The sequence below is a fragment of the Strongylocentrotus purpuratus genome, unplaced genomic scaffold (assembly GCF_000002235.5).
Source record: "Strongylocentrotus purpuratus isolate Spur 01 unplaced genomic scaffold, Spur_5.0 spur5_scaffold_9, whole genome shotgun sequence".
NCBI classification, from domain to species: domain Eukaryota; kingdom Metazoa; phylum Echinodermata; class Echinoidea; order Camarodonta; family Strongylocentrotidae; genus Strongylocentrotus; species Strongylocentrotus purpuratus.
Genome location: NW_022145615.1, coordinates 5,944,891 through 5,972,201, shown reverse-complemented (window position 1 = coordinate 5,972,201; position 27,311 = coordinate 5,944,891). Strand labels below are relative to the sequence as shown.

Genomic DNA, 27,311 nt, shown 5'->3' with positions numbered 1-27,311 from the left:
TAGCTTTAGTTTAGACATGTTGGAAAAGTCGAGAAGTGTCGAGAGTTAAGACTTACAGAAAGATCAAAGTTCATGATATTGACAGTTCATTTAAATGTGAGAAGTATACATGTATATTATTTGCAGTCGTATAATAGTAAATGGCACGGTAATTTCAATCTTTTATTCATTATAAAAAGATGATAATGGTTGATTAAACATTCTGTTACACGTCAAATGCTCAAGAAAAAACACAATACTGAACAAAATAGTGTTTATTCTTTCTGTTTTATTTGCAAAACGCCAGATCAGACTCTGCCAATATCACTATTCTGTGCGCGCCAACATTAACATATCATACATTTTGTAACACATTATTTAGTCAAACTCATGGGACAATTGCACTTATTTCCTTAAAGATAAACTTGAGTTCTGGTAATTATTGAACAAAATTATCGGAGACAGAGGAGAGGAACGCCCATTTCCCTTCAAGCTGATGCCCAACATCCATGATCAGACTCACATTACAATCGTTGTCTCACTTTCACCGTGGAAATAATGTACAATATCAAATGCAAAACAAATATAAAAGCATGGTTTAGATGATGGTATTATCGTTAATCATATCAATAGGCTTATTTCCAATGATCACAATGTTTCGCATTTACGCAATGGCGACAAGCTATTCCGGCTCATAATCCATATGTGATTGCTTTCTTGAAACTTATCACGGCAACTTGTCCTAGACCACGAAGAAACGACGCTTGAAGAAAACTCTCTAGAAAGAGGCGTTTAATTCATGCTTAAAGGGCCCCTGTCATCCAAATGTAAGTTTAATCCTGTTGGTGTGTAGTTCCGCATACATCTCATATTTTGATGAATGTGTTTCATAGATTTTTAAATATTTGTGGAAGTATTTTTTTCCAAACTTGCTAAGCTCCACCCTAAAAATCTTCCAGATCTCATTCCCCTTATGACATCATCTGTCAGTCATAAATGAGCTAACTTGAAAAAGTGGTATGTAATTTTGCCAAAGTTGACCACCTGTTACAATACGCTAGCAACGCTGAAGTTGTCATTTGCGATAATAGAATAAGAAGAATATCATATTGAGTCTATATCCGGAAGAATTTTTTTTATAATCATTTCACATTTCAGCCCGAAATGGGGATATTAATAAAGTAATTTTATTTTTAAAGCTGCGTTGATCAATAGCTAGGATTGATACTGACTAATATGGTTTTAGCATGCTAATTATTGCTAACTTGTTTTGTTGGTGGGGGGGGGGGGGTCATTAAAAAATTATCTCTCTTCTATGCCTCTTTCATTTTTTGTTCATAACAACTCGTTTTCTAGAAATGAAACTCATTCTCGTCTGAAATATTCACTTCTTTCTCATCACTGAAAATTACCCAATCTCTGCAGATTATTGCGAAACATTAGCCGCCACGCATGCTGGAGCCGCTAACGAGAGCAATATGCCAAAGTTAATTTTTTAGATCACGTCAGCTACGAATGCCCCGAATGTAGGGCCTGTATAAATGGGGATAATAAAACAATCCAAGCGCGACCGCCAACAAGAAAATGCCTCTTTCATTTACAGCGGCACGACGTTTATGGCTGTCATTACGCTGTCGCTAATTACTGAAGCAGGCATGTTAGATTCGATTTGTTGGCCTTTAATGCCCCCATTGCTGCCCTATATCTTACGGCACCACGCCCCTGACTACGAATCACCGTACTGAAATCACTGGTAGGTCGTTGATTCGACCTATAGTAGTTTTTCTTTCCCTCTATAATTTCTTTCTTTCTTTCTCTCTCTCTCTCTCTCTCTCTCTCTCTTTCTTTCTTTTCTCTCTCTCTCTCTCTCTCTCTCTCTCTCTATCTATCTCTCTCTCTCTCTCTCTCTATCTCTGTATGACTTTTCGAGGGGCGGGCAAATACCACCATACAAATTCGCCTTGATGAGAGTGTAAAGTAATTATGAGGATGAAGATAACCGAATACGTATATGGCATGCTGAAAAGAAAAGTGGCAGGTGGAAACAAACATGCATGTAGGTGTCAATAACCGTTTGTGATATTTTTCACCAATTTCTCTTGAGGGTAACTTTCCACGCTCTAGGTTAAAATCGTAGACCATGGGAAATGATAATAAAACTTTTGTATAATTTTTTTCACTCATTTAATTAATATTTGATTTTCAAATAATTACACAACGCTGCCTGGAGGTGCGATGACTATTTCTTTTAAATATTAAAAGGCATGAATGCATGTTTTAACTTTGCCTGTAGCATTTTAAAAGGTCGTGTTTACATTTCAATATCTGAACAATTATAAACATTTCAAGATTTATTTATGATTGCTTGATTGTTCACTTACACAAGCAATTTACTTGGAATTGTTGGTGAATTCAATTCGTAATCATCTCACATATCTAACGTCTTGTTAAGAAAACAGACAACTTAACCCTTCTTTGTACTGGACCTCTTCTAGGAATAATCCCCCGTTTCGGCGTATATCTTTATGATACTTTACGACAAATTAATCGAAGTTGTATCTGGAAGCAATTACCGGGTCGTTGGCTTTTCGTCCATAGAGATCCATCATATCTTAGAAGTGTGATTCTAAGGCCTACATTGTTTTTAAGTTAATATATGGGAATTGAGTATAGCAACCACCATGACCACGTGTACCGATCCCGGGGGTATTTCTCCCTCCCCCCCCCCCCCCCCCCCCCCCCCCACACACACTCTTTCCAAGTAAAGGTACATTTTTAGAGCCAAATAATTGTTTACAAAAAGCACAAGTGATCCCTTGCAGTAGTATTTTCGTTCCCTTTAAAATGCCATGAAAATGTTTAAGAAAATAAGAAGATTTATTTCCTTCAACATTTCACATTCATTTTTATGAGAGTGTGTGTCTCGTGGCCTGATGACGATCACTCCTCCCCCACAAACACACACATACACGAACACACACTCTCTCATACTAAAGCTATTGATACCCACAACACATAGTGTCCTTGTATGATAGGTCACGGTCAAATAGAATAAATTTATCATTATCGTGATTATAATTTGTACAATAATCGTTAAATTAACATGCATGTATGAGGACGGCTCATTAAAGACGACAAACCGGAGGGAGAAAAGGATACAATACCCTTGCATTCATACGTGAATCAAACACCAAACACCAATTGTATTTGGATTCCATATGTATTAGGACATTCAATAATTATATCTTTCAAATTTATTAAAAAAAGACAATTGTTATGGCATTTACATCAGATAATCCGTATATAAACATAATAAGCATAATTAAGTTTCATATTTGTAATGAACGAGAGATACTATAGCATGTTATCATCGAGAAGATCATGTATTATAATTTCCCGAAATAAACCCTGATGTTGTTATTGATTCTAAACATATCATCAATACGGTTAAAGTATTGAAGTAGGTCCATTCCCCTTGTAGTTTTTAAGATACTTTTGATTGAATGATATCCTGTGAGAGACTTTGATATCTTGAAAGCTTTAAAGGTACTTAGTAACATTGTGATGGTTGATTTCACAAATCTGTTGATCAGGATGCAAAACACGTAAAATTATGTTTGTATGTATGGATTATCCAACTACGATGCCCCAAATCCGAAATTAATTCACGCAAAATGAAGATTTTTAACAAAGTTCAACGGGTTTTCGAACGGGCGTCGATGTGCGGCGCTTCTGAATTTAAATTCTCCCAACCATTTTTTGAATTTTCCCAACCGTTTTTCCATGAAAAAAAGACATAAAAACAGGCTACAAAAAAAATGTGTCAACACTAAAACGTCTGGAATGGAATGTAGAGCCATTTTAATGCTTTGTAAGATTTCCATTCACCTAAAATGTCATTAAATTGTAATAATATAGTAATGGGAGAATTAAGGAATCGATAGGATCAGTTTTTCCAAATTTGTACCATGAATAATGGTCCGTTTTCGCTCAAATTTTCAGATTATCTTTAATTGTACATCTAGCATTGAAGTCAATGCCTTAGCACAACTATCTCTCATCTGAACAATGTTACAAAGTCCCTTTAACTATCACAGAAACATAACGTTAATTTCAGCCTGTAATCAAAAGCGTTCCCTTGAGCGGGAGTTCGTAAATTAGAAGTCACAAGGTTAGGCAGTGAAACCAAAAACAGATTGTTATCATGCTCATGATTCTTCGGTAGCGGACGAGATCAAACAACGCAATCCCATATTGATAGCAGCGTATACATGTGGGTTGAATCGGAAGCGCGCCATTCACAAACAGCAAAATAATTGCATTCAAAATAATTATTTACGATTATCAAATTACGCCAGCCGTAATTTCCTTGGCAGAGAGAACAATTAGTAAATAAACACAATTATTAGGAGAGATTGATGTGGAGTGGGAGGATGAGAGGAGTAAAAAGGGGGAGGGTGGTAGAAAGAGAGAGAGGAGGGGGGAATGAGAAAGAGAGACGGGAGCGAGAGGGAGGGAGACAGAGAGAGGAGAGGAAGAGGGAGGGGGAGACAGAGAGAGGGGATGGAGAGAGGGGGAGGGAGAGAGAGAGAGGGTTGAGAAAATAGACGTAGAATTTAAAATTACATCATCACACTTCAAAAGAAAAATGTATGGTGGTGAATAAAGAAAGAAAAAACTGAATGGGTGTACTTTTATCGTTAAGAAAGTATGATACGTAAATATGATTAAACTCTAGTGCGTGGTTAAGCCGTTACAGGAACATGATGCCAAAGTTGGAAGAATGTGGTTCCATTTACATAATTTCTACTGCAAACTGCGATTCACTTCAAAGGTTAGAATAAAATGATTTCATATCTGACAGCCCATCGCTGCGTCCAATACGCTGGTTTGTGACATATCTGACCATCGTTTCGCTCTACTTCTTGTTATCTTTGTCTCGTTTTTAAAAAGCCGACATCTTTCAAAACGTCAACTCCCATATCCATTTTCTTAGAAATCGCACATTTCAAACTAAATTCAAAATGTCTGCAATTCTAATTGATTTTAAAAGTAAGTAAACCGTGTCCCATTTTGAGAGGGTATGAACCACCGGTGACTGAACGAGATTAAACCTGCCTTTTCTTCGCATTTATTTTTTTGGCCTAGAGTCTTTTACTCCGCCCCAGTTGGCAGCTATCTAATTAGCAATGAAATAAAAGATCAAACGAAAGGTTAATAGGACCTAATTTTGCGGGTATATTATATACCTGTCCCAATCGAGCACGACTCATGTCGACATAAAGGAACTCGTTAGTCAAATTAAGCTAGCAAGAGTCGTTTAATATTTGTGTCTAGATGTAATAGTTCCCCCGCTGTTATCAGTCATATCTCACTAACTGTCTTTACCTTTTTCGCTTCTCTTTATTTTCCTTGCTCTTCGTCCATTTTTCTTCTTCTTGTTTGTTCATTCCAAAGTCCACTTTTTTATCATCCCCTCGCAACGCTCGGTAGGTAATAAAGGAGGAATTGTTTTATCGAATATATGTTTGCTTCTTTGTGAAAACATCCCACTCCCCCCCATTTTCTCTCTCCCTCTCCACCTTCCTATGTCCCTCTTTGTCTCTCTATCTCTCTCCCTCGCTCTCTCTCTCTCTCTCTCTCACTTTCTCTCTCTCTCTCTCTCTCTCTCTCTCTCTCTCTCTCTCTCTCTTTAATCAAGGATATCTTTACTTTCTGTGCAGCGAACGCCCACTATTCCGATATTTTATTTCAGTATTTTTTTTTTCTTCTTTCTTCTCGGCTGTAGTTTCACGATTGTGACACACTACTTGGTATTCTGCCAATACTTTTTCATATTACGTACATCATGAAAGAGTTTCGAGCGCAATGGCCACCGATTTGTATGTCATTGCGGCTTCTGTTTCTATTCTCTGACAGCATAAAACCCAAGGTCTATATTGCATTTTAACAAACCTTAGATTTTTTTATAAAGATGCATAATTGTAATGAAAGGTCAGCGTATCAAACCCCATAAGGGCGGCACTACGTACATAACAACTGATGTTTGATGGTCTTAAACTATACATGACGTATTCATACCGTCACGTCAACATTGATTTGATATTTCTGATCTTTTTAGGTGAAAGAAAAAAATCCCTGAATGTCAAAATACCCCAGGTGGTTTTTGTCCTCCAATCGCTTTTGATATTGATCATATATGGTCCTATATCTTGAAAACGACTCCGAAGAGAAAACTTTTTCCCCGTTATTGGGCAAGAGTGATGAATAAACATAAGGGAAAGTTGAAAATGGACCCTTGTCGTTCAAATTAATTTGCTTTGTTCCAAGAAATTTAAACAAACAGAAAGAAAGAAAGAAAACAAAACAAAATATAATATATAGTAATAATAATAATAGTTCACGCTATATAGCACTTAATATAATTTAAGTTTCTAAGTTGGTTTTACATTGAATAGGCCTACATAACATCTAAGAAAATATTTTAAAAAAAACATAATGAGAAATTCTTAGCAATTTACATAAAATAGACTTAATCGATTTACATGACAAAATGTGTTCGAAAATATAAATCGAAGTAAAATGCACAGAGCAAACAACACAGCTCAAATGTGACACGCAAAGGTAAAATTATATTGATCTCTCGATTACCATTACCATCCCTATCTCTCCCCCCCCCCCCCTATCTCCCACACCTCCCTCCCTCTCTCTCTCTCTCTCTCTCTCTCTCTCTCTCTCTCTCTCTCTCTCTCCTTGGCCCCCTGCTGTTTGTTCAAGAAAAATAAACTAAATCAAAACCAACATCCTCCCGCGATCCAAATGTGGAATTCACATGGGAGATACGAAGATAAAAGCAATGTCGCAAATATAGGCTAATTCCAATTTTCTATTACTCGGGTGTAATTGCTCTCGCGTAATTAACATTGATGGGTTAGGCTTTCGTACCATAAACTATAGACAAAAACTATTGAGAAAAACTTTCAAGTTTTGTAATTGCCTGTGTGATTCCATTTCTCTCGAGTCTTTGTCTAGACGGTTCATTAGAAACCTCAACATTGATCTAGTTTGAAGTATATACATCCTTCGACTAATATTTTGTATTTCCATTAGCATACCAGTCGGCCTTGGCAACCGTTTTGGACATTGCACACGAGATTTACGTGCGGAAAGACCTGACTCCATGCCTTCGAAAATGCCTCCGGAAATTCCGTGTTTGTCTCCCAAATGCTCGACATTAAAAGCGCTATGTTTAATAAATAAACGGGCCTGAAATTCAAAGCGTGGAAAACTGGACCGAACAAATATTCCGCTTGCAAGACAAAAAAGGGATGTACAGAAATATGGACGATTTTATGGGGCCGAAGGGGTCGCCCCTTTCCTTCCTTACCCTGAACAGATATTAAATAGCATTGTATTGCTTTAAAAAACTGTTATCAAGATTATGAACGTTGTTTCGTTATCAAGTATATCAAAGTCTCGTAGCAGATTTTGATATGTTGTTTCCCCGTCTTTCCTTTTCTCCCCTCTCTCTCTCTCTCTCTCTCTCTCTCTCTCTTTCTCTCCCTCTCTCTCTCTCTCTCTTTATTGGATGGTGTCCGACACAAAAACAATGAAATGGATGTGAAACCATTCATTAATTTTCATCACGTATCAAACAAATAAAATTACACCATCGTAAAAAAGCTGTGTATCATAGGCTAAAAAAATAGTAAGTTCTTTTAGGTGTTCAGAAGGTAGCTAAATCCATTTGTATAGTTTGTGAAAACTTTATTTCATTCTTCCGAAAATAATGAAAGAAAAGGAACTAATAAACAATAAATTATTGTAGAATCTTTAAGTTTATATGCTTTTAGCAGTAAACAGGCGGTCGCCTTTTCTTAATGGAAATTAGCCAAAATAATATTATATAGCGCCTTCACGAATGTTATAACATGGAGATGTTACAGTACACTTAATCTTCTAGGATTATATTAGACAAACTGCGCGTCACTTACCTAAAAGCTTTGCGCCATCAAAATTGTCTTCACTTAACTGTAAACTCGTAAATACACCATGGTGACAAGAATGGTTTCAAAGTGTAGAAGTGATTCAATCGCACCGTGTTCACGCCAAATTTAGCCGTGTTCCAGGCAGATTTTTTTTTGTTTTTGTAAATATATATTATATGTATTCTTTTGTTTCTCTCTCTCTCTCTCTCTCTCTCTCTCTCTCTCTCTCTCTCTCTTTCAACGCCTAAGGGTCCAACCAAGAATGGATTTGAAAAAAGTAGATGAATTATCTTCGGCTCTCTTACTGTCTCCCTCCCTCCTCTCTCTCTCTCTCTCTCTCTCTCTCTTTCTCTGTCTTTCTCTTTCTCACACACGCACACACACACACACACACACACACATACACACACGCACATGATCTTTCTATTCTCTTTCTCCCACACGTCAGGGGTAAAGAGAAAGCACGGGAGAGCACAGAAGGAGACAGTAGAAGAGAGCAGGAGATATGGCTAGGGGAGCGAGAGATGATATTCCTGCAGATATACCCACCCACATGTAAGGACTTTACAATTCCGTCTTGACTCCAATCTAACATAGATAGTGCTATAAACATAGCAAAGTCCAAAGTTTGACAAATACTTTTATACCTTCCGGGAAGATACTTTCTGTTTTTTCGAGAAGTACTTGCCAATCGAATTATTCAAAACCATACAAGCTTGGAGAAAGCTTTTTATATTTTTAATGTGAGTTAGCTGAATTGACAGTGCATCCGGAAGGAAAAAGAAGTGTTTGAAGATCGTAAAACTTCGATTGAAAGTGGTGAAAGTCCATCGCAAAGATGAATTGACGGTTTGGGAGTTAGTGTAAACAGGTCTACAGGCGAAGGGGTGTTTTCTCTTGGATTTCCTAGGTGAGATGGGTAACAGATTAACAGATTAACAGGGGATATCAATAACATTGCTCGTCCGTCGTCTCACACTTCAAGAGTCAATAAAGCTTTCAAACATTAAGCTTTTCATGGAGTGAAAAAGAGGAGATCACTTCGTTTTTCCCAGCAGTTCAGCAGGGTTTTTTCCACCAATTCTCAACCAATAAGACAATTACTTATTATTTTTCTATGGGGAATAAACATAACAGAGGAGACCAATTTTTACACGACAAAATAAAGACATATTAAAGGAGAAGTATCAGGAAATGCAGAGAAATTGAGAATGCACTTGTTGAATATGAATTATAATCGTCGCAAAGGTTTCATCGTATTTGCAGCTGGAAAACAAGCATCCTTTGATAATTTAAATGAGATCTATAGACATATACAGAAACCACAAAGTGTTCATGTTTTTGCAAGGATTGATTTCTTTTATACATGAATATCACGCTTTGCTAGCATGAGAGCTTCTTCCCTGAGGGAACCACACTGTGTGCTTCTGTAGCGATTAAAATTAATTCCTCGAGGAGAATATGACTTATGTCAGTGTTTTCTTTTCATAAATTAGAACTCTCTCATATTTCTGGCCTCCCAGGTGGCCCATTTTTTGTTTGTGAAAGTATCGTGGTCACATTATATCACCCGAGGTATATACCGAGGTATAATGTACAAATCACGCATGGAAGATCTAGCATCTACCCTCTCCGAGGGATAACACTTTTTGTTTGAAATAGCAACTGGAGATAAACAATGCTAGCGGCGAAATATTATGTGAACCGCGGTTTGTGTGATTCTCTCTCTCTCTCTCTCCTTTTTTTTTCTTTCTTTCTCTTTCTCTCTCTCTCTCTCTCTCTCTGCCATTCTCTATATATTTTTTTTCTCTCTTGGAAAGTGAATATGACTTTTAAGATCTGTTTTTGATCTGGTAATGGAAGTCTTTGTTCAGGTAGAATGAATACGTCAAGTATTGACATGCTTACGCTACAGCAAGAGAGAGAGAAACAGATTAAAGGCACGATATTTAGATGAACCTGTAGCAAACGCGTTTTCATTCATTTATGTATGTATCAAGACAAATAATGTTTCGAGATGCAAATTGCATACTGCGCCTTTAAAGAATAGTTTAGTGTATTTTGTTTATTTTTCATAGATTTACGATTTATGTATTTTTCAAACGGTCTGATCTCTCTTCAATCCGCAATCTGTAAAAAAGGAACTGAGATCAGGAATTTGGAAATGGAATATTACTTAGAATATGCCTACTCCAGAAGGTTATGAATGTGGCAGGACCTTGTATCTGCATTTTGTTGGAGTAGAGTTTCTTTTTTCTGCTTAGTTTAATTCAACTCAATTAATATCATGACAGTGCAAGCTTAAAATTCGTGTTTCAATTTGAAGTTTATTTTGTACATGACCTGCCACTGTCAAGATGCTAAATAACAATTCAAATATGGGATTTTAATCATCAAATAACAATACGCATTATTTCATAAAGTTCAAATACGTTAAAGGGATTGGGTATCTTTCTCTCAGATTCTGAAACAAAATCCTGGATTTAGCTCATGCTGCAATGATAATTACAAACCTTTAGGTCAGTCAGGAACCCCGAGACTTTTACAAGCCGATCGCCTGTCTGATTATTAATTTATCATGATGGGAAATCGAAATTTAAAAATCAGTTTTCCTGAAGGTTTTTATAACACTACAATATATTAGGGGAAATGGGTATGGTGAAACCGGTCACTCAAAGATTTTTCTTTTTTGAGGCACTTCATGATCATTTTGAAGCGCAATTTTTTTTTAGGACTTTAATGTTACACATGTCACAGACACTGATGACACGTATAGGGCCATGCATCTTTCAGTGTTTTATTTGTCACTTCCCTGCTCTTTCTCACGATATTTTCTCCTCAATTCCACAAATCGTTTCCCCTCTTTAGATTTTCTCATACCACTTACCCTTAGTTTACATCCTCTAATGTATTGTTGTGAAATATCAGTATCAGACAAATTACATTATCGATTGGAAGGGTAGACACATTTGTCTGTGAATTAAGCACTCGTCTTTCCCATTAAAGAGTAACAAGGCGACGATAGGCTTACGCGAGAAGACGATCGAGGATTTTTCAGATTTCCAACTGAATGTGCTTTCGGTCCTAAGTGCAAGGAGAAATGCTTTAATATAACCTGAAAATCTTTAGCACATTTTCTTTACTATTAAGTTTTCCGGTTTATGTTTAAAAGAGAGCTGAACTGCAACCTGCGTTTAATAAAACTTCAGAGTGTCTTTAAAAGAAGGTCACCATAGAAACCAGGTCGGAAGGGATGAATTGTAATCTGTTATGCATATTAATACGTCGTTCTCAGAGTTCGGGCATGGAAGTAGATAAAGAATGAAGAAACGAGGGTATTCATTGCGGCATAGATCAGGATCATCAAGAAATAGATGTGAGAATTGAACAGTCATCATACATCAAATAGTGGTTTCGAGAGCAAAAATTAACACGAGGAGGCTCCTGGAGAATATCACTATCAATGAATAAAGGAAAGGAACTATGGAGTGATAATGATTATGATAATTTTGCCGTCAACAGCCAACGGGACCGAAAACCTATGAGATGTCGGTCTCATGGGCTGGCGGTCTACATGGATCATCACCAAGAATTCTTAGCAAGAGCTGCAGAGTCGAAGTTCGCTGCTTCAATTGCACATTTACTCTGCTGTCTCTTAAGCCCAAGTTTCTGTTTGAAGGTTCTGCTAATTATGTGACGTCATCCTCTATGATTCTGTATGTGTTGTATTGTTTTTGATTTTCTTCCTTTTTTTTCAAGAGAAAGTGCCCGTTTCAACAACAACAAATTGATATATAAAATCGAATCAAAGATAATTTAATATGAATGATGTAGAAGGAAGGTGACTGCCGAATAATCTTGTTTAAGCTCCTTATAATGTAATATATCATTCATATGGGAGAAAAATGAAAATATCTCTACAGAGCGTGTTAATAGGCAGTACAACAAATACCCAGCGGAAGAGAGAATCCTAAACTAATGAGAAATATAATTGATGGAGCTTCAGATCGATTTCATAAGAAGAAACTGATCTTCTAGCGGAAGCATACAATTTGTTCTCTGCATAATGTAATACATTTGAGAAGTGTGATCGTGAGGATTGGGTTACGTGAAAAAGAAAGCCTACCTCAAAGACGAATCACAATTACAAAGTTAAAAGGAAAATTGCGAAAATTCCACTTAAGTACCATACCGATTGCACCCTTAATTAAACTATCTAGACCATAATAGGAACTCAGTTGGAAAAGTGGATTCTAACATTTTGGATCAATCCAAATTTGACTAAATTTTGCTAAAAATCAGTTGTACTACACATACAGTATTCGATCCATTTACATGTTTAGAACTATACGTTATTCCCAGTCTTTAAATAGTTAATCTTAAATTCGGTCGACGACTGGCAGATTCTTATATACTTATATAAGTAAAACGAGGTTTATAATTATGTGCATGCATCATTATACAAAATCTTGGATTCTTGTATCTTTAAGTAAACCCGATCTGAACATGAAACATTTACCTCACTCGAACGTATCATCATGACATCTGTATAACTAATTGAGAACTATTTAGCAATGCCAGGCGTCTTCTACCTGCGTGTAACTTGCGAAATGTCGCCCTAATTTATTACTATTTCTGAATTCTAGCATCACTCTTGCGCATTCAGTTTCTCGTTAAATTCATTTTATTCCATACTAGGGGCATTCACACCTAAGAAAAAAAAAGCGATATTTAAAAATCGATTTTTGCATCGCGAGCCAAAAATCGTTTCTATTATTTGTGCGTGTGTGGACAGAATATTTTGACTAAACTTCGTAATTCGCATCGCGCACTATATCTTGCGATTTTTCCGTTTGCCGGGTGCTCTGTGTGTGAATGGTATTGAGAATCAAAATTCGATTTATTTAATCCCAGGATTCCAAGCGCGCACACATCGTCGGGATTCAAGCATGCGCAGTTCGACGTGCTTGCCGTCGAACGAGTATTCTCCCGCATGTGTGTGAATGGTCGCCAGAAATAAAAAAAAAAATCTTTGCATCGCGATCCAAAAGGGGATCCAAATCGCACTAATTGTTAGGTGAGAACGGCCTGATATACCTTAACAATGGCGATGGTCTATGAAATGGATGTCAAATAGCCACAGAAGGGAGATATCGGTTTCGAAAATGACGTCATTCACCCGATTACAAAGGACGAAATTTGCGGGATGATCACGCGCCGTGTAGATTCCCTCCAATTTAGGTCCTGATCAGTCGTCGCGTTTCACTGGTCATGCCGGTAAGTTTGAGATGTGAAATTAAATTCTTTTAAAGGGTGCTAAGTGGGGCACATCGAAATTCCTTCCCTCTATCAAAAGTTAAACAGGAGAAAGAGTGGAATTGCCATGGAAAGCATGAAATATCTAATCACTCAAAACCTATACGTCTTTAAATTCACATGATTTATATTGTTGATAAAAACTGTGACATGTGATGTAAAGCAGACCAAAATGTAACATTAATTACACAATGATAATATTTTTGGCATGTGATGGAGTTCTTTATTGTTCTTACTCCTTTCGAGAAGGAAACAAGAAGATCCGCATTCATTTATCTACTAGAATGAAAGAAGATCTGTGACGTAATGTGTTTGCATGGTTGGAAGTTAACTCAAGGAAAGTGCAACTTTGTACCTTAATTGTGTTAACGGTCTCGGCTTGTTTTTCTTGGTTTTCGAGGAACGTAATTCAACCCCAAAAAATGTTCAGGAGAATGGACCTTGGGTCATTACGGTCCAACATCCTACCCGCAATTTATGATACTTTTCTCTGAAAAATAAGTAGAATGTACTTTGAACGATCTTTCATGCTCAGGTCGCTAAAGCCACCATCACACCGAACTAGTTCTCAATACGTTCTGGAAAATGTTGCCAAACGGGCGCAAACTGTGTGCGAACGGAATTGAACGTAGTAGCAACTGTTTACGACCTGTTAAGAACTTCATGGACGGGCTCAGACTAGCTATACGTGCTGTAGAACTTTGAGTCTGTTCAAAATTGTCCCTGTCCTGCAGTTAGATGGAGTGACAACGTACTTAAAACAAGGAGGACGAGACTTCTTAAACAGATCGTAAACAGTAGCTTCTACGTTCACTCCGTTCGCGCACAGTTTGAGCACGTTTGGCAACATTCTACAGAACGTAGTGAGTGTGTGATGGGGGCTTCACTTGAATGTCTGGATTTGCACAGCTTGAATCGTTGAAGTTGAACGGGATAAGGAATGGCGAGAACGCGCTGGGGTTTTATAACCCTTCAGCCCGGACGTGCTTCCACACGCTTTAGGAGCGCGTTCGAACGCGCTAAGAACGAGATCAGGACAAGCTGAACTGTCTCTGAACTTGTTAGAAAGGGTTTGGTCGTATTCGAAACGAGTTAGAACTAGTTAATAACGGGTATAAACTGACTACGGACTGGCTTGAACTGCCTGGAAATGGCAAATTTACCCGATCTGAACTTGATATAAACTGACTTTGCACGGGGTACGGACGAGATGTACATATTGAGGACTGTTAATGAACGAAATAGGGTCGTATTATAGACAGTTTTTACAAATTCTCCTCCGACCACAATACGTTTTACGATTTTTTTTAGGACGGTTCCAAAACGTAGGGAGAAATAGTTTGGTGTGATGGGGGCTTAAGCTGTTTATTTCTACCGTTTGTTTAACATTATAGATACTACTGTGGACGATACGCACCAATGTAAATACATAACACACGGTTAAGACAATGTAGAGCATTTTTCAAGACTTTTACATTCACGGAATCCTTTAAGAGATTAAGAGATAAAAAGTTCGCGTCTCTAATTCCCAAATCATTTCAGAAGATTCACTTGGCATCACCATGAACACTCTGCACGTACCCGTCAAAAGCCATGTACACACATACGGACGTAACGGACCCATTTGTTTCTAAAGTTTGTGAGCGAGGAAAAAAATGGAATTTGTTTGTTTGATCAAATAATATTTTTAATGATAAAAACACGTCAGATAAGAAAACAATTTCAGTTAACGGGGAACTCGCTGCGGAATACATGAAAAAAAAAACATATATTCGATCACCTTCGTACACGGAAAAACGAACGAGGGTGGTAAAATGTCACTTCAACATTGAAACATGAAAATAAGACATTTATTCTCCGGGCACCCTGCTGCCCGAATTAAGACGTTATTCGCCAATTATTAACCTTGCGGCCAAATAGATGTTATGGCACCTCGTTAAAAGATTCGGGCTCTTCACTGCCTGAAATCTTCCTGTTGCTTAATAATGAGTACGAGCAAAATGAGAAAAAAATAAATTATAATTGTCCATATAAAAAGTTATTTCCTCATGAAAATATATTGTAATTAACATTTTTTTCACGAAATTAACGTTTAATTCAAAATTGATCCAAAATGGATTTTTAATACATTTTCTCGCGTTGCCCCTACAGATGTCTTGGAAACCCCAGATTGTCAAAGTTAAAGGGATTCACAACCCCCTACACATAGCCAAAATATATCTTGGATCTGCCACTGATCTCATGGTTCTCGTAACTGTTTATACGACATGTCAGCTCCTGCTAGAAATAGCCCACGGAAGATGAAACTTAAACCCTTCATTTTTTCTTTTTCTTTTTGTTTTCTTATTTTTAATCAAACAGATTGATGCCATTGCAAGAAATCAAGATTGCAAATTCTCTTTCAGAATCGTTTCTTAAGTACTTGCTTTTTCCATGAAGTGGTCTTGTTAACACCTCGTACATTATAAGAAAGGTATAGCGTCTTCAGCAGGCGCTTGCTCATTCAAAAACACCGATTCTGTTACCGATGCCGTCCCAAAGGGGTGCAACAAAATCCCCATTCTTACAGGCACAACGGGTATGTCAATGTCCCATTCAGGAGTTGAATTCCATTGAATGCTGCTTCCATTGCCACCATTACACACATTAGGGCATGTGAAAGAGCCGGATCATTTACTAGTTTAGTTGGGGAAGTTTTGCCTCTTTGAAATCTGAAAATGACTTTGTATCGCTGAATACCTGGTATTTTGATTGATTGTTACCTCGCGGAAGTGAAATCAGCCGTAAAATTGAATGAGAGATTTCAAAATTTAAACCCTGGCTTAATTGATTTAATATTTTATAGCTTTTATTAAACATCAGAATCCCGCACATTACAACCAAATATTTAAAAAACAACAATGAAATATGAGATTTGTTTACTTTAATAAAACCTACTCTTGTGTGGTAAAAGAGAATGAAGCCAATTTTTCAGAATATTGTAAGTTGCATATGTTCCCTCAAATGTGATTGAATACAAAATAAATGCTTTATAACGTGTATCTGCACGATTTGTAGCATCTTAATTCTAAAGTATTGGCCGGGTGGGTGTACATTATTCCGCGTTTTAGTTAGTCAGGAGCGACGGTCTTTTTTCTTTATCGTCGAAAATTTGTCAATGTATGTCTTTCTTAACCGACTACTGTCGAAAATAGCCAATGCGCATTAAGATACACATCACTGCTGTATTCATTTACCATATTTTCTTTAAAATACAAAGATAATCCATTCATGCAATTCCACTGAGTATAATTTTTCGTTAATGATATATTGTTCCCTTAAATGTATAACCACTGATAACGAAACGAGCCTAAAACATGGTGCGCTTGGACCCTCTTTCGGAAATGCTCGCTTAAAATCATCAAAACTTTTTGTCGACGGTAGTTGGACGTCTTGAGAGTAAAAGCAGGAGGAGATGATATGTAATGTTGCCTACTTCAACAACATGAGGATACTTGGTAGTTTGCTTACATCCCATTTTAGGCTGTGATCGAATCATTAATAGCAGTGTTCTTCTACTTCTTTCATTATGAGGTAGCAGTATTTATATATCAAGCTATTTTATGAAGCTGAGTAAGCCAGCTGATTTGTGCATCCTTTAGGCTTGACAGACGGTAGTGGGGCGTCGACAGAATAGTTTGCACATCGGGGCATCACACACCACTTGGCAAACAAGAGTCGTTGAAACCATCCACGAAACCGCCAAATAGAGTCAACACTAGACGACGGTGACAGTGGTCTGATTTTGTTACTCTTTCGTTCCCAAATGGGTGCAACTAAACCCCTATTCCTTGAGTTAACACCGGTGTGTCAATGCCCGGTGCAGGAATTGAATTGCTTTGGAAGGATACTTCCTCCGGAGGCATAACCCACTTTAGGGGGCTCGGAGGACAGACGACTCATTTACAAAATTGTCTGGCAAGAGTTTACATTCGAGTCATAAACAGTGTAGAAGGTGTGTATATTAGGTTTATCTGAGAGGTTTAGGCGGGAGAGGTTCTGTTTTCAAGCTGTAGGGCTTTGCAAAATTACACGATGAGACGAAATGCATCTATACAGTCTATACAGACACAACCTCCCTCATGAATGCTTCCGTAATCGATGAAAAAAAGCTTTATTATTCGGTGACATCGCAAACGGAACGATATTGATACTCAAAGCGATACTCATAGTATGTTAATAAATTGGTGAAAAACACATGCAGATTTTTAAAGGCAAGATTGATAATTGCGTTCAAAGCAATATGAGGTCAAAAAACCTTATAATGATTGGAATAGAAATTTTGTATAAAAAGTAAGAATGACAGGTCAAAATCGCCAACATGAAGGTAATATCTTGAACAAGAAATTACTGCTTAAGACTTTATTGGAAAGGAGATTCCATCAAAGTGGATCAGATGGGAATTAATGCTAATATTCTTCAGAATAAATTTCAGATAAGCTTATCTTAATCTTACTTAAATGACATAAAGATCAATGAAGGACTAAAGAGAAATGAGAATTTAGAACATTAAATAAAAGATACCATATTAAAGGTTTCAAAGTCAATTGCAAAACCCATGCACATTATCTGTCACTTTAACAGATCTTAATATACTGGCAAACGCACACCCACACCAGTGTCACCCACACCCCTCCACATGTTCCCCTTAAAGAGAAGCTCTTAGGATTGAGGATCGATCAACATCTAAAAGGGGGTGTCATGTCCGTGCATGAGATTTTCGCCTTCTTTTCTTGTTCCTGGTCCATGGAGTCTAAATGATACACACGACCTGCTCTACATTTTGCCCTCCAACGTCGAGCTGAGAGAACGATCACATCACCCTCAATACTACTAGACATGGGTGATGAGGAGGTTGGAGGGGTCCAAGAAAAATAAACACAAATCAAATCTCCCAAGAACTATTTTAATGTGGCAAAATTGTCTCTATACATCACATGATTGTGTGATTGATCAACCCTCCAAACTGCAACATGTTGTTAACATGCAGGGCGCATGTTCACTTTATTTCACAAAGCCAGCGCTGAGCACTCTGTTCCAAATAAATATTTTAAAATATACAGTCACATAAAGCATGCAAAGAAATTCGAATGATGTTTTGGCTAGGATTTGTTGTGTTATTACTTGTTTTGGTTCGTTTTTTCTTCTTAATTTTGTTTTACTTTGATCGTTTGTTATGTTTAGTTAGTTGATTGGTTGTTTTTGTTGTTGTTTTGTGGGAATGGTTACGTACTTACAAGCACTTTAATCTCGTCATTAATTGTGAATTATTATGTTTTACCCATGGTGTTTTTGTTTTTTCCATTTTCAAAAGTAAAACGAGGATTATTCTCTTTATTTCCCATACAGTCCCTTTACCCTATATCGAAAACCTTGACACTTTCTTCTTAAGTTAACCCAAATCTGAATTCGGGATTAAAACAGTCGTAGTATTTCGTGCAGTAAGCCTGGCTTGAATTATTTTGTTAAACTGAAGAAAACGAAATGACAACTGAATCACTTTGCTATGACAGCCATTAGTATGAATTTATAATAGGAGTGCATCATTATTGACGTCGCAAGACATCCGATAGTTTTTTTGTGTATACTTTGTAATTCAGGACCGAACATTTAAAGGAAGGCTTTACTACTTCAGCAAGAAGGGATTAGACCACCAAGTGAGCCATCGAGGTCACTGTGACATGTGGCTATCTCATTAACTCAGCTCTCATTTAACATAAGAAAAAGAGTATCATGGGGGACCAACAGGCACCGATTTGGGAAGATTTCTATATAGAGGGAGCAAGTAGCTACAAGTAGGACAGTGTGCCTTTAATACATGTTCTTCCTTATTGAATACCTCAACACAAAAACCCAACTTAGACCAGATCTGGTATTCTTCCAGTAAACGAAAATAGCCCCCACAAATCGTGTTCTTGAGCCCCGATAGGCAACAGAAAATTACATTTCTCCACTGTCAAATGGTGCATATTGGTTTGTGCAAAATAACAGGTGCGGCAAATGAGAAGCAGTGCAGAGAGTCCAATCAAGCAATCAGAGGTGTAACCCAATCGGCAATATAATTTGTTATACATTAACCACACAATATTAAAGAGGACAGCTCGTTATTTGTAGTCATTCGGAGGGAGCAGTAGACAACTGCCCTCCCGAATGCCCTGAATACAGACATGTGATATCGCAATCTTGCCAATTTAAGGGGTAACTTCCATACAGCCATTTGAATATCATGGCATTCCTAGAATCTCGGTTCATAACCCCTTGCTAAATACTGAAAAGGTAGATTGCATTTCTTTTCATTTCATTTGTAGGTTTCAGCTAAGGACTCTCGAATGAAGATGATATCGGGTCCATAACATGTCAAGACGTAAATACATATTTTTTCTTAGAAAAGGGAATGATATGAATAATTCTACCTCACTTGTCGCATTGCTTAAAATGTTTTGTTTTACATGCGTGGAGTGGTGGTTAAAGCGGGTCGACGATCTATTTCGTTTCGTGGATGCAAATCTGAATCCACTGTCCACTTGAAAGAGGGGCACCTCCTTTATGATTAAAGGCCTTCCCATCACAAGGTCCATACTACATTGTATGTTCCAGAGTAAATCCATGTTATTGGAACAGGAATGGGTGTAGTCTACTAAGCCCCCATCCCCCTGTGTTTCTTCTCCCTATTTTTCTCTTTGATCCCTTCTTTCTTTCTCTTTTTCTTCATCTATGTATAATTCTCTCTCTCTCTCTGACTTTCTTCGTCTGTCTGTCTGTCTGTCTCTGTCTCTGTCTCTCGATTTCTAATTTTCTCTCTCGATCTCTTTTCCTCTTTTTCTCCATCTTCATCTTTCCTTCTCTCCCACAGTCTTTTACACATGGAAAAGTTCCACTTTGAGCATATTAGGACAATAACTGCCAAATAAGTCCTAGATGTGCTTCATGAATACCTTTTGTTTGCCCTCTTGAAAAGAATACTTCCACCTGCGTATCATAGAATGTACCGTTGGTGCATAAATGAATAATTTTACATAACTTTCATGAGCGCATATTCAGTATTCATCTCTGTGGGTTCTACCTTTTTGGTACAAATGACCTTTATCTGCCCATGCGCAGATTGTATCTGTAAACTCCCTTATACACTAACATTCACCTTCCCAAATTATACAAAATCTCTACTGCCTCGTTGGCTGGTGGCGTCTCGCAACTCTGGTGTTACGTAATCATTAAATCGATACGCATATACAAACTGTTCTTGCGCTACTTTGTAATTTACAATATTCTCCTCAACCTCTCGCTTTCTCTCTCTCTCTCTCTCTCTCTCTCCTCCGTCTCTCCCCTCTCTCTCTCTCGTCCTAATTTTTTTGTTTGTCCTTTTTTAAGCTTCCGATAGGGCAGACATGCCCCCACTACTTCTCCCTCGTAGCTACGCCACGGAGTATAAACGATGACTTGAAGTAATATGAACTGGACAGGACAAACCATCCAAGCATGTGCAAAGCCTACGGGTAAACACTGCATCAATTTAATTGATAATTGTGTTGATTTCATGGAAATTCAAGGGAATAATAAAACGAACTGAAAATGGAGCAAATTAGTTAAACGGTGGCTGAAGGTCCTGAGGGTTTATTAATTTTGTTTTCTTTCTTTAAACATCACCGTTGTCATGTGTCTGATTTGTCTGACCGCAATGGATGTTCATTTTGCAATGAAAAATGTGTTTAACTGTAAACCGATAATGATTCAATAGGTTTAATGTACACTTATCTAAAGAAAAACAAATCAACAAAAGAAAATCTAAGATCATTAAGGCCGGGGGGGGGGCATAATGCCCTCCCCCTCCCCGGCCGCACTAAGACCTCAAATAGCCCGGCCTTTTTAGGGTTAAGCCTGAAGCGTATAATTGTCATTTTAAGGAGGATTTGATTCGTTAAGGTACCTACTCAAATCTGAAAAGCGGCCTTATTTGTAAGTGATTTCGATTCATCCATAAATATATATTTTACATGAAGCTAATAAGTTACTGATATTAAAGCAGGAGTGCATTCATTTGCGTATATAGGAGGTGCAGACAGGGCATATGCCCCGTGCAGTACTAAATGGAGGGCTGCAAAAAACGAAACGGGAAATTTATTATGCGCTCCTAATTCAGGGTAACTTGTTGTTGTTGTTGTGTTTTGGTTTATTGGCGATTAGTCAGTAATTTGACTATTGTCACCAAAATACTTTACGGCACGTGTTATATCTCTCATTTTTGTATTTTTGAAAAATATATTTATTTCGTTTTATATTTATCTATCTTTTAAGATAGTATCGAAAAATAATATCGTAAGCAAAATATTCATGGGCTTTGTTAGTGTTTCTTAACAGTACGTGCAGATTATTTGTTATATCACATACACACCATACATAAATATGTATATAAAGAATGGTGTCTTAGAAGGGTTTTAAATGCAAACAAAAATATAAATTTGGGTGTTTCCCCATATCAACATGTGCAACTGAAAAACATGTCTCTGGATAATGGTGTAGATATTACATTTTTCATGAGGAGATTATTCAATATTTTATCAAATCCCAGGGAGAGGTGAGATCAGACAAGACGTCATAAAAAAAAATGTATCAAGTTAGGCAATAATTGGATGAAGAATATAAAAGCTCATTTCGTTATCATTATTTACAGGTTGAAATAATTCCCCAAAGTAAGTTGTCTTTAGTATAATAGAAGTGTTCCCATCTTTATACTGTGTTCATGCTCTTTTTATCGCTGTTGCAGCTTCATTAATGATACGATTAATACGTGATTTCGTTAAATGTTGCTGTGATCAACAGGGATCAAGCAAAAACCAGTAAAAGCTTCAAATGTTTTATTTGTTTTAAAGATGTATATAGTATAAGAATATCCATACAGTTTATTGATGTTGTCTTTATCGTAATTGTCTTTAATAAGAATCTAGGTCGGGTTTACATGTACGGCGCTGTGGCTTAGTTGGTAAAGCGCCTGTCTAGTAAACAGGAGATCCCCGGTTCAAATCCGGGCAGTGCCTTTTTTAATTTTGTATTTTCACGTAAAAAGGCAATTTAAAATGCGTTTTTTTTGTGTCCCACACAACAAGATTAATTTGTTGGCGTGAGACCCGAAGAGGGGATTCCACCGCCATGCAGTGAAATGGAAAAATATTTATAGTGATTCGTCGAGCGAATGTGAAAGCAGAGGGAGAGATTGAAATTGAGAGACAGAGGGGGATCATGTATTTACACAAACAAGAGGGACGTATGTTGGTTTACTAAATATTGAGTGATTTGTAAAGCATTAGATAATCGCAAAAGATGTTTGGTGTATTGAATGCTCTCACGCCTGTTATAATTTTTAATTCAATTTTTTAGGTTTCGAGGCTTATTTGGAAAACAATGTGCATATCATAAATTATTGAAATATAATCATACAAGAAAGTTTTGAAACAAAAGGAAAAGAAAAACTCGTGCATAGAAATGTCTCTAAATTACAACTTATTTCATAGATGTCGTTGAACAAAGTTTCAGGAGAGAGAAGAGAGAAATTAAAAATAGAATGAAATGGTGATGACATTTGGAATTTACCACAAGTTTCTGATTCGGAAGGAGGTGTCACGTCAATGTACCAAAATGAAATGCAGTTGCTTCAAAAAGTACAGGTCAAACCATCGTTTATTTACGGTTTATTTCATTGAATACAATTCGTAAAAGCCTAGCGCTTGTCCACGCTTATTAATAGTAACATATCAGTACAGTATATGGGCCTCTTTCCGAGGACGTTTCACCATGTTTACGTTGACAAGCATCCTGCCAATAATCTTTCTGTCAAGATTGTTAACCCTCCATTGTAATGTTAAAGACCTTTTCCGATGAAAATACAAGGTAATATCAGTGAATAGCTGAATCAACGTAGACTACAACTACAAAGGAATAACAAATATTTTCCATTTCAGAAATGCAAAAAAGGTAAATTAAACCTCATTTTACGCACCCCTCCAAAATACGGGTCAAGATGGGTCACATTTGCCGCAGTTACGGTGACGACATATCACGTGGACCCGATCGGCTCGCAAAATATGTACGGTGTAAAAATATCAGAGGTAAAACACCATAACTATATAAATTCCTCAATCCAACTCCAGGAGCAGTACAGTCAAATATTGTTTGCCAACACAGATTTAGATAGGTACCTCTGACATTTTTACCCCTGACATTTAAACCTGGCGCCGCATATTTAGTTGAGGCGATGGGAGGCGATTAGCCGTGCTTAGTTATTAAACGGAAATCATTGTGAATGTATGAGATAATGTGTCGATAGCCAGTTTTTAGGTCGACACCTTCCGATTTTTAAAGCTTTAGATTTAGAGCTTTCAAAGAGCTATTACTCATCCTACTTCATATTCCACTTCCGACATGGTCTTTAATGGCCATCATTTCAAGAGTCATATCAATATCGGTCGTTGCATTATCTGTTGCTAGGAATTTTATTTGTTCACTGCTAGAGTAATATCTTATCATTTACTTGGAAATAACTAACGAATCAACAATTAGACGCAGACGAGACACGGCGCTTATCGGACAGGCACAGTCTTGCACACTAAAAAATCTTCACACTAGATTTGTTTATCATGTCTACACGTTCCTAATAATGGATCTTGCAGCTGTGACTTTTACTTCCATAATTATAACTTGCTTGTAAAGCTTCTACTATTGCATATTAACGTTACGTTTTGAATATTACTATTATTCAATATACAGCCTTTTAAAATGGGAAATGGATCCGTTCTCCTCTGCAAAAACAAAAATCGAATTTAAAAAAAGGTGCACTGCATGTATTCATATAATCAAAGACCTTTACACGAACCTTTTTACACACGAATTAAAATGTTAATAGGAAATTTATCTGCTATCATTTTTGATGAGACAGTGTTATGTGAGAATAGTTAGTAACCAGGTAGAAATTGACCGGTGATTGTACATTTTGTCCTGGGAGGTACGTATCTGTCCGCTCAGTTGCTTCGCCGGTATATGGTAAATTATTAGCGAGGCAGACCGTATGATGATACACTGATACAATTTAAAAACTGATAATTCCGTGTTGAAAAAGGCAAGACATCATTAGGTGACAATAGAAGCATTGGTTTATGATTACTGATTTAGGTTCACCGATATAGGGCCTGAATATAGACAAAATCACATTAAAAGTTCAATAAAGAAAAAATAGTTAATTTTCCTGCCTGAATTGAACCAATATTGTGGCAAATATTTAAATCACGATGACCTCGTGGAGTATTTATTTGCTGATTTCGGGACACTGGTCTTGTATATAAATACAAGACCAAATGGAAATTCCATGAAGTCGAAGAAATCAATGTTAATTTATCCTTTCCTTAAAACTAAACCAATATTTTGTTTAATATCTAAATCATGCTGACCTCGTGGATAAATATATACACCATGCAGGTATCCTGTTTAGTCCTCGTTCTGATCTACAAACATGCTCACTGACCGTGAAGTCGAGATCAAAACCCAATCACCAGAACTTTAAATCGATCTTTAGAAAGTGATAATCAGATTTTTTACGCCTTCCCACCTTTTTGGCGACCGATTTCACAACTCAGTAGACAACACCCAATAAAAAGACGTATCTCAGAATATAATAAGTGTCACACTTTCACGCTGTGCGCCAAATTAGCTTTGAGAAAGCTAAAACCGTAGATGCGTTATGAACCAGAATAAACTGATATTACCATGACGTCATGATCACATGATGCTATCATATGACGGCTCGACCTTGCACGTCCAATTCCATCCTGAAATACACCAAGATGATTGGGTTTGATAGAAACATATCGATGAACTTTATTCGATATGGATTATAAACAAGAACATAAGAACTTAACAGAAGAAATATCGTTTTGTTTCTTATAACAGATCGTACAAAGTCCTGAATAAAAAAAATAAGTAGATAAATGAATGAATAAACAGATACATATGTTTTAATTGGAAGAAGAGGAAAGTAACGTTTTATACCAAGGCAAAGCAATACGCTTAGGCCTACCTTTACAATGCACTGACAGAAGACCTCAGAATTTAATGTAAATTTAGTGTTTTCAATTTTTCCAATAATTCATTGCATTCTACCTCGGTCCCCAATAAAAAAAATAATACAAAAATCCTTTGTGTGCTCATGCCTTGAGCCGTAATGCATGGCCGTACAGAGGATTTGTTTATGTTGGGGACCAGGGGAAATTCAATGACTTGTTGAAAATTTATTGCATTTTCTTTTCTTTTCTATTTGTGGGAGTACCCCCTACCCCTATAGCCCCCGCTGTGTACAGTCATGGTTAAGTGACAAACCAATTAGTCTAAACGCTGCAATTTTGGGCCCTCCAGAGCCTAAAATTGTGTTGCATTTTGTTTTTTTTGTGCTCTTTTTCAAATTTTCCGGGAGGGGACGACCCCCGCCCCTAGAAAAATTGACGAGTGACGTATCCCTCCCCGCCCCCGTCCCTCCGGGATCACCCCCCCCCCCCCCTGCTCGAAAAACAAACTTCGCCGTCACCGAACGTAGATGAGGAGGAAGAGATAGATTGTGATACTGGAATGCTATTAATAGTTAGAGTTAAGGCAAGGGTAACGCCAAAGCAATTAGAGTAAACATGTATACTAGCACAATCTCCGATGAAAGCATAGGGACAAACAAAACGATTCTATTTCAATTAAGATAGATCGCGTTATCCGTTTGAAAGATTTAGGAGATTTATGGCTGACGTTGGCAGCGCGAGAAATAGAGTAAATATTCCTTCTTTCTGTCTCTCAATGGATGATTCAAGATCCCTTGTAAAAGCAAAGGACTTAAGTCCATCACCGAAAGGATTTTATTGCTATCCTTTGTTCAATGTATCTTAGAGCCTTCATTAAACGTGTTTGGAGGGATGCTCCCACCTCGATGGCGTATCCAAATATTGTTTAAAAAACATGGGGCATAATTTACCTCACCCCCAACTGTTGGCAGCCTAACTTGACGTCGACATACTGCAAAAAGATGTTTTTCTTCTTCAGTCCTGGGCATTCGACCTTTGTTGGTACGCTATTGCGTCTTCAAAGATATTTCCACCAACAAACGCTTTTCTGAATGCTAAACCAGGGGCATAGTATAGATATTTCGACCGCAGGAAGCAACGTCCCCGAGAGCCATTATAGAAACAGCCGAGCCTCGAGTATTAAAGCAGTCAATATATCTTTTATATACCGAATTCACACAGAAAATCTACCAAGAATTCTTATCTTATCCTTTTCTTGAGTAAAGATTGGTTAAAACATCACAGAAAAACTGAGACACTGTATGATACTATTCCCTGGAAAGATGACTTAATGTTACAATCATGTGGGAATCGTACACACACTTTACTGTATGGTATACGCGCTCGCGCAAAGTTACTTGCAACACGTAAACTAATGGGGATCTCATCAAAATTTAACTATTTCCCCGGTACCCGGAATCTTTCGGGAATCTCACTCATGAACTATTGACTGTTGTTGGCATTGTTCATTTCTTTACGGGAAGGGCTAAATAAATCACGACTCAAATTTCGACCAATCAGATGGCCATATTTCTAAAGAGAGGTAGATAAATAATATCATCATCTTGAAGGGGGTTTACCTTAAATCTCCTATACTAGACCATAGACCATGAATAGACCAACGTTGTTTTTATACACATGAATTATGAGGAGGAGGGGAAGGGGGAGAGGCTATTAAACGTTTTATCAGTTTGTAAACATTTTAGAGAAACTATTTGTCGAAATAACCTTGCTGCAGTGTTTTTTAAATATTCATTTTTCTGGCCATATATGTAGGTGAACATAAACGGTGCGGGTTAAGATATCGGCCTCCTTTGTGTTACGCCCACGATGGACGCAATGCAAATGAACTGAACCGGCCTACAATTTAATCTCTGTATATTTCAGGGTGTTGATTTTTATT

The 27,311-nt window shown here is 37.3% G+C and overlaps 1 non-coding gene across 1 annotated transcript; it reads left to right on the top strand.

Annotated features, from left to right (window-relative positions):
- Window positions 1-22,281: 22,281 nt before the first annotated feature.
- On the top strand, window positions 22,282-22,354 carry TRNAT-AGU. Its single transcript has one exon. It is a non-coding gene; the product is annotated as a tRNA-Thr (tRNA).
- The last annotated feature ends 4,957 nt before the right edge of the window (window positions 22,355-27,311 follow it).